Source organism: Arachis ipaensis, chromosome B01 (assembly GCF_000816755.2).
Source record: "Arachis ipaensis cultivar K30076 chromosome B01, Araip1.1, whole genome shotgun sequence".
NCBI classification, from domain to species: Eukaryota; Viridiplantae; Streptophyta; class Magnoliopsida; order Fabales; family Fabaceae; genus Arachis; species Arachis ipaensis.
Window position 1 is genome coordinate 83,322,097 of NC_029785.2, and position 7,907 is coordinate 83,330,003.

Here is a 7,907-nt window from a genome sequence, read left to right on the forward strand (position 1 = left end):
TTTGCTGTAAAGGATCAAGCTAAGAGGTGGTTAAATAACCAATCTAAGGCCAGCATAAGGACATGGAAATAGCTGACAGAAAAATTCCTGAATCAATACTTTCCCCCAAAACGGATGACACAGCTAAGGCTGGACATTCAAGGCTTTAAACAAGGAGATAAGGAATCTCTTTATGATGCCTGGGAGAGATACAGAGAGATGCTACGAAAATGCCCCTCTGAAATGTTTTCAGAGTGGGTTCAGTTAGACATCTTCTATTATGGGCTTGCAGAAGGAGCTCAGATGTCTCTAGATTACTCAGCTGGTGGATCTATCCACATGAGAAAGACAATTGAAGAGGCTCAAGAGCTCATTGATACAGTTGCCAGGAATCAGCATTTGTACCTAAGCAGTGACCCTTCCATGAAAGAAGAGGTTAAAACAGTAACAGCTGAACTCAGCCCTGTAAAACAAGCTGCTGAATTCAATCAGCAATTGGACTTTCTAACAAAGCAGTTAGCCGAATTCAAGGATAAACTACAAGAAACAAGGATGGCTAATATAAATATGGAAGAACAATTGAAGCAAACAAAGCAGCAGCTGTTAAGACAAATAACAGAAGAATGCCAAGCAGTTTAATTGAGAAGTGGGAAAACATTAAATACACCACCTCAAAGCAGGAAAGAGCCAAGAAATGAGCAAACCACCCAAAATTCACCTGAGGACAGTAAGAGCCCAGGGAAAAGTAATTCTGGCGTTAAAACGCCAGCAATCTGGTGGAAGGCTGGCGCTGAACGCCCAGACCATGTCCAAGACTGGTGTTCAACGCCAGTAACAAGCAAGGACTAGCGTTCAACGCCAGAAACAAGCAAGGATCTGGCGTTGAACGCCCAAAATGGGCACAGTTCTGGCGTTCAGACGCCAAGAACAGACAAGGAGTTGGCGTCTAACGTCACTCCAGCTTCTAACTCTGTCACTCAATTGCCAGTGAGGGATCAGACACACACAAGTGCTGATGACAACCCCTCTAAAAAGGCTTCTTCAACCACTTCTGTAGGCAATAAACTTACAGCAACTAAGGTTGAGGAATATAAAGCCAAGATACCTTATCCTCAAAAACTCCGGAAAGAGGAGCAGGATGAGCAATTTGCTCGCTTTGCAGATTATCTCAGGACTCTTGAAATAAAGATCCCATTTGTAGAGGCACTTGAGCAAATACCTTTTATGCCAAGTTCATGAAAGAGATCTTGAGTCATAAAAAGGATTGGAGAGAAATAGAAAGAGTTCTCCTCACTGAAGAATGCAGTGCAATCATTCTAAAAAGCTCTCCTGAAAAGCTTAAAGACCCTGGGAGTTTTCTGATACCATGCATATTAGGAGGTAATTGCACCAAGACAGCTTTGTGCGATCTTGGGACAAGCATCAACCTAATACCTGCATCCACTATCAGAAAGCTTGGCTTAACTGAAGAAGTTAAACCAACCCGGATATGTCTCCAACTTGCTGATGGCTCCATTAAATACCCATCAGGCGTGATTGAAGACATGATTGTCAAAGTTGGGCCATTCGCCTTTCCCACTGACTTTGTAGTGCTGGAAATGGAGGAGCACAAGAGTGCTACTCTCATTCTAGGAAGACCCTTCCTAGCAACTGGCGAACCCTCATTGATGTCCAACAAGGGGAAATAACCCTGAGAGTCAATGATGATGAGTTTAAGTTGAATGCTGTCAAAGCCATGCAGCATCCAGACACATCAAAAGACTGCATGAAAGTTGATCTTATAAGAGATCAACATGGCTGAGAGTCTCGAATCAGAGTTGGAAGACATCTTTAAAGATGTTCAGCCTGATTTGGAGGATTCAGATGAGATTAAAGAGCCTCTGAAATTTCCTCTGGAAGAGGAAAAACCTCCTAAACCCGAGCTCAAACCATTACCACCATCCCTGAAATATGTATTTCTGGGAGAAGGTGACACTTTTCCAGTGATCATAAGCTCTGCTTTAAATCCACAGGAAGAGGAAGCACTTATTCAAGTGCTAAGGACACACAAGACAGCTCTTGGGTGGTCCATAGGTGACCTTAAGGGCATAAGCCCAGCTAGATGCATGCACAAAATCTTATTGGAGGATAATGCTAAACCAGTGGTTCAACCACAGAGGTGGCTAAATCCAGCCATGAAGGAAGTGGTGCTGAAAGAGGTCACCAAATTACTGGAGGCTGGGATTATTTATGCTATTTCTGATAGCCCCTGGGTGAGCCCTGTCCAAGTTGTCCCAAAAAAGGGAGGCATGACAGTGATTCATAATGAAAAAAATGAACTGGTTCCTACAAGAACAGTTACAGGGTGGCGCATGTGTATTGACTATAGAAGGCTCAACACAGCCACCAGAAAGGATCATTTTCCTTTACCATTCATAGACCAGATGCTAGAAAGACTGGCAGGTCATGATTATTACTGCTTTCTGGATGGCTACTCAGGCTATAACCAGATTGTAGTAGATCCTCAGGATCAAGAGAAAACAACATTCACATGTACATCTGGAGTGTTTGCTTATAGAAGGATGCCATTTGGGCTGTGTAATGCGCCTGCAACCTTCCAGAGATGCATGCTCTCTATTGCTGACACGCCATTTGTGTTTGACACAGAGTGTCTGCAGGCGTTTGAAATGCTGAAAGCTAAGCTGGTCACAGCACCAGTTATTTCTGCACCAGATTCGACATTACCATTTGAGCTAATGTGTGATGCCAGTGATCATGCCATTGGTGCAGTATTGGGACAGAGGCATGACAAGCTTCTGCACGTCATTTATTATGCTAGTCGCGTTTTAAATGATGCCCAAAAAAATTACACAACCACAGAAAAAGAGTTACTTACAGTGGTTTATGCCATTGACAAGTTCAGATCATACTTAGTAGGATCAAAAGTGATTGTGTATACTGACCATGCTGCTCTTAAATATCTACTCACAAAGCAGGATTCAAAACCCAGGCTCATTAGATGGGTGTTGCTTCTGTAAGAGTTTGATATAGAAATAAGAGACAGAAAAGGGATAGAGAACCAAGTGGCTGATCATCTGTCCCGGATAGAGCCAGTAGAAGGGACGTCCCTCCCCTCTCTTGAGATCTCTGAGACTTTCTCAGATGAGCATTTATTTGCCATTCAGGAAACACCATGGTTTGCCGATATTGCAAACTATAAAGCTGCAAGGTTCATACCTAAAGAGTACAACAGGCAACAAAAGAAAAAATTAATCACTGATGCAAAGTACTACTTGTGGGATAAACCCTATCTCTTTAAGAGATGTGCAGACGGAATAATCCGTAGGTGTGTTCCAAGAGAAGAAGCACAGAGGATCCTATGGCATTGCCATGGATCTCAATATGGAGGCCATTTCGGAGGTGAGCGAACAGCCACCAAGGTCCTCCAATGTGGCTTCTATTGGCCCACACTCTATAAAGATTCCCGAGAGTTTGTACGTAACTGTGACAGTTGCCAAAGAGCTGGTAATCTGCCTCATGGTTACACCATGCCTCAACAAGGAATCTTGGAGATTGAGTTGTTTGACGTATGAGGAATTGACTTCATGGGACCTTTCCCACCATCATTCTCAAACACTTATATTCTGGTGGCAGTTGACTATGTATCAAAATGGGTTGAGGCCATTGCCACACCCACCAATGATACTAAAACAGTGCTGAAGTTCCTCCAGAAATATATCTTCAGCAGGTTTGGGGTCCCTAGAGTACTAATCAGTGATGGGGGCACTCACTTCTGCAACAAACAGCTTTACTCTGCCATGGTTCGGTATGGGATTCGCCACAAGGTGGCAACTCTATATCATCCACAAACTAATGGGCAAGCTGAAGTCTCTAACAGAGAGCTAAAAAGAATCCTAGAACGGATTGTAAGTACCCGTAGAAAGGATTGGACAAGAAGCTTGGATGATGCTCTGTGGGCATACAGAACAGCATTCAAGACTCCTATAGGGACCTCTCCATACCAACTGGTCTATGGTAGGGCATGTCACCTGCCCGTGGAACTGGAACATAAAGCCTACTGGGCAACCAGATTCCTGAACTTTGATGCCAGATTAGCTGGAGAAAAAAGATTGCTCCAGCTAAATGAGCTAGAGGAATTCAGATTCATTGCTTTCGAAAATGCCAAGCTTTATAAAGAAAAATAAAAAAAGTGGCATGACAGAAAGCTGCCATCTAGAATCTTTGAACCAGGATAAAAGGTTCTGTTGTTTAACTCTAGGCTCAGGCTATTCCCCGGGAAACTGAAGTCCCGGTTTTGCCGATCGTGCAATTTCCTAAATCGTAGCATAACTAGTTTATGCGCGTCAAGTTTATGGCGCCGTTGCCGGGGATTGGTTTTCGATTGACAATTCTCCAATTGGAAGCTAACTAGATTGAGCAATTTCTCTTGCTTTGTTAATTCTGTTCAAGTTACTTATTGAATTTTAATTTCTGCACTCGGTTACATGCTTTCTTTCTTTATGCCTTTAAATTCAAGCAACTAACTCACTGACTCACTAACTGTTTGAATTAATTCCTCAATTGCTCTAACCATACTCTTCCATTAACCAAGAGTATTTCACTTGTTTGTGCCTGTGCTGTGTTCTTGTATGACAGGTAGGAGAGGAGAAACATCAACTCCTCCATATACCGAACCAGAGAGGACCCTTCATAGACTGAGAAGGGAAGCAAGAGGGAAGAGAGTAGTGGGAGAAGAGGAATCTGAAGGAGAATCTGAGGACAATTTTGAGGAAGCTTTAGATCTCAACATGGATAGAGAAGTTCACAACCATGAGAGAGCTGATGGAAACAATGCCATTCCTGAGAGGAGGGTTCTTAGTTCATACATAAACCCAACCTCTGGGAATTGTGGTAGCAGCATTCAGAAACCACCCATTCAGGCCAACAATTTTGAACTCAAACCACAGCTAATATCACTTGTGGAGAATCATTGTTCATTTGGTGGGAGTGCTAATGAAGATCCCAACCAACATCTCACAAAATTCCTGAGAATTTGTGACACTGTGAAGTCCAATGGAGTCCAGGAAGATGCCTATAAACTGCTTTTGTTCCCATTTTCACTTAGGGACAAAGCAGCTAAGTGGCTAGAATCGTTCCCAAGGGGGAGTCTAACAACATGGGATGAGGTGGAAAGCAAGTTTCTGGCACGTTTCTACCCCCCCACAAAAGGTCAATAGGCTTCGATCCGAGGTTCAAACTTTTAGACAACAAGATGGTGAAACTCTCTACGAGGCATGGGAGAGATTCAAGGATTTGACAAGGAAATGCCCACCAGACATGTTCCATGATTGGGTGCAATTGCATTTGCCGATCGTGCAATTTCCTAAATCGTAGCATAACTAGTTTATGTGCATCAATAAGTTCACAGGGTTACAGAAGGAATCTGCACACAAAACAGAGAAAAAGAGCTCACTGGCAAGAAAACGCCAGTAAGATTCTGTTTTGGGCGTTTAGTGCCCAAAAGAAGCATCCACTGGGCGTTGAACGCCAGTGAGGATAGCCATCTGGGCGTTAAACGCCAGAAAGAAGCTCTTTCTGGGCGTTTAATGCCAGATTTACAGCATTCTGGGCGTTCAGAAAAATGCCCAGTAACAAAGGACTTCCTGGCGTTCAACACCAGAAAGAAGCAGCAGCTGGGCGTTGAACGCCCAGGAGAGGCAGCATTTAGGCGTTGAACACCCAAAACATGCAGCGTTTGGGCGTTCAAACGCCAGGATGGTGGGGAGGAGGTAAATTCATTTTTTCTTCATATTTTTCATTTTAATCTTAATTTTCATATTTCAATTCATGATTTCTTGCATAAACATGTTAAGAACCCTGATTTCTAAAATCCCTAATTTCTAAAAATCCTACCTTAAAAATATCAAATGTATCTTAATCCATAAGCACAAACCCTCTTTTTCACCCCCATCCCCTTAAACATGGGTTCGGCCTCCCTCCCCTTCCATCAACAATTGCACCTAGCTCTCCTTCTATCTCTCTCCTTTCTTTTCTTTTGCTTGAGGACAAGCAAACCTCTAAGTTTGGTGTATTTTTCTGTGATCACTAAGACCATGGCTCCTAAGGGAAAACAACCCACTTCAAGAGGCAAGAAAGAGAGCGTTCCAAAACCACTTTGGAATCAAGGGAAGTTCTTATCTAAAGAACATTCAGACCATTATTACAAAATAATGGGTCTAAGATCAGTGATCCCGGAAGTTAGATTCGATCTGAAAGAAGACGAATATTCGGAGATCCAAGAGCAAATTCGAATCAGGAACTGGGAGGTCCTAGCTAATCCTGAGACAAAAGTGGGAAAGAATATGGTCCAGGAGTTCTATGCTAATATGTGGCAGACAGACAAGCAAAAACTATCTAGAACTGCTTTCTATGAATATCGGACCGTGGTCAGAGGAAAGATTGTTCATACCATCCCTGACAAGATCAGAGAGATCTTAAAGCTACCTCAGCTAAAAGATGATCCAGACTCTTTCAACAGGAGAATAATGAGAATAGACAAGGGCCTGGATAAGATCCTAGAGGATATATGTATCCCTGGAGCCAGGTGAACCACCAGCACGAAGGGTGTCCCAAATCAACTCAAAAGATAAGATCTTAAACCAGTCGCCAGAGGATGGCTAGATTTTATTGGGTATTCTCTGCTGCCCACCAGCAACCGTTCTGAAGTCACTGTTAAAAGAGCAGTGATGATCCATTGCATCATGATGGGAAAAGAAGTGGAAGTTCATCAACTGATTTCAACTGAATTCTACAAAATTGCTAATAAAAATTCTAAAGAGGCCAGGTTGGCTTACCCAAGCTTGATTTCTCTGCTCTGCAAGGACACTGGGGTAAGGATGGGAATAACTGAGTATATCTCAATTGAGAAACCAATCACCAAAGCATCAATGGAAAAACAACAAGCGCAGGATGACCCCATCAAGAAGAAAACACAGGAATTTCTCCCAGAAATCCCTCAATCTGAATATTGGGAGTATCTTGAAACATTAGTTACCAAGATACAAGAAGCTATGGAACAAATAATAAAGGAACAGAAGGAACACAGTCAAATTCTTTGCTATTTGATTAAAGAACAGGAAGAGCAAGGGCGTGACTTGAGGGAATTGAAGCACCAGAAGCTATCTCTTGAAGGACCAAGCACCCCACAGATCTGAGGAACATCCACTTCCCAGAACAAAGGTTGTTAAATTCCAATTTCTGCTTTAACTCTGTGATAGTTGTCGTTATAAGAGTTTACCTTAGGAGTCATATAGTAGTAATTAGTGCCTATTTTGATTTTACCTCCAATTAAGTTATAGTCTATTTTTCTCATCATCAGCAAACATGAATAAAATAGTAGATCTTTTGAATAAGAGGCAATAAAATTCGAGTTTTTAATAAGAAAAATTTTAATTAGTAACATGTGGTGGCAATGCTTTCTATCTTCTGAATGAATGCTTGAACAGTGCATATGTCTTTTGAATTTGTTGTTTAAGACTGTTAAATATGTTGGCTCTTGAAAGAATGATGAACATGAGACATGTTATTGATAATCTGAAAAATCATAAAAATGATTCTTGAAGCAAGAAAAAGCAGCAAAGAACAAAGCTTGCAAAAAAAAAAAAGGAGAGAGAGAGAAGAGAAAGCAAGCAGAAAGAGCCAATAGCCCTTAAAACCAAAAGGCAAAGGTAATAAAAAGGATCCCAAGGCTTTGAGCATCAGTGGATAGGAGGGTCTAAAGGAATAAAATCCTGGCCTAAGCGGCTAAACCAAGATGTCCCTAGCCATGTGCTTGTAGCGTGAAGGTGTCAAGTGAAAACTTGAGACTGAGCGGTTAAAGTCAAGGTCCAAAGCAAAAAGAAGAGTGTGCTTAAGAACCCTGGACACCTCTAATTGGGGACATTGGGGAC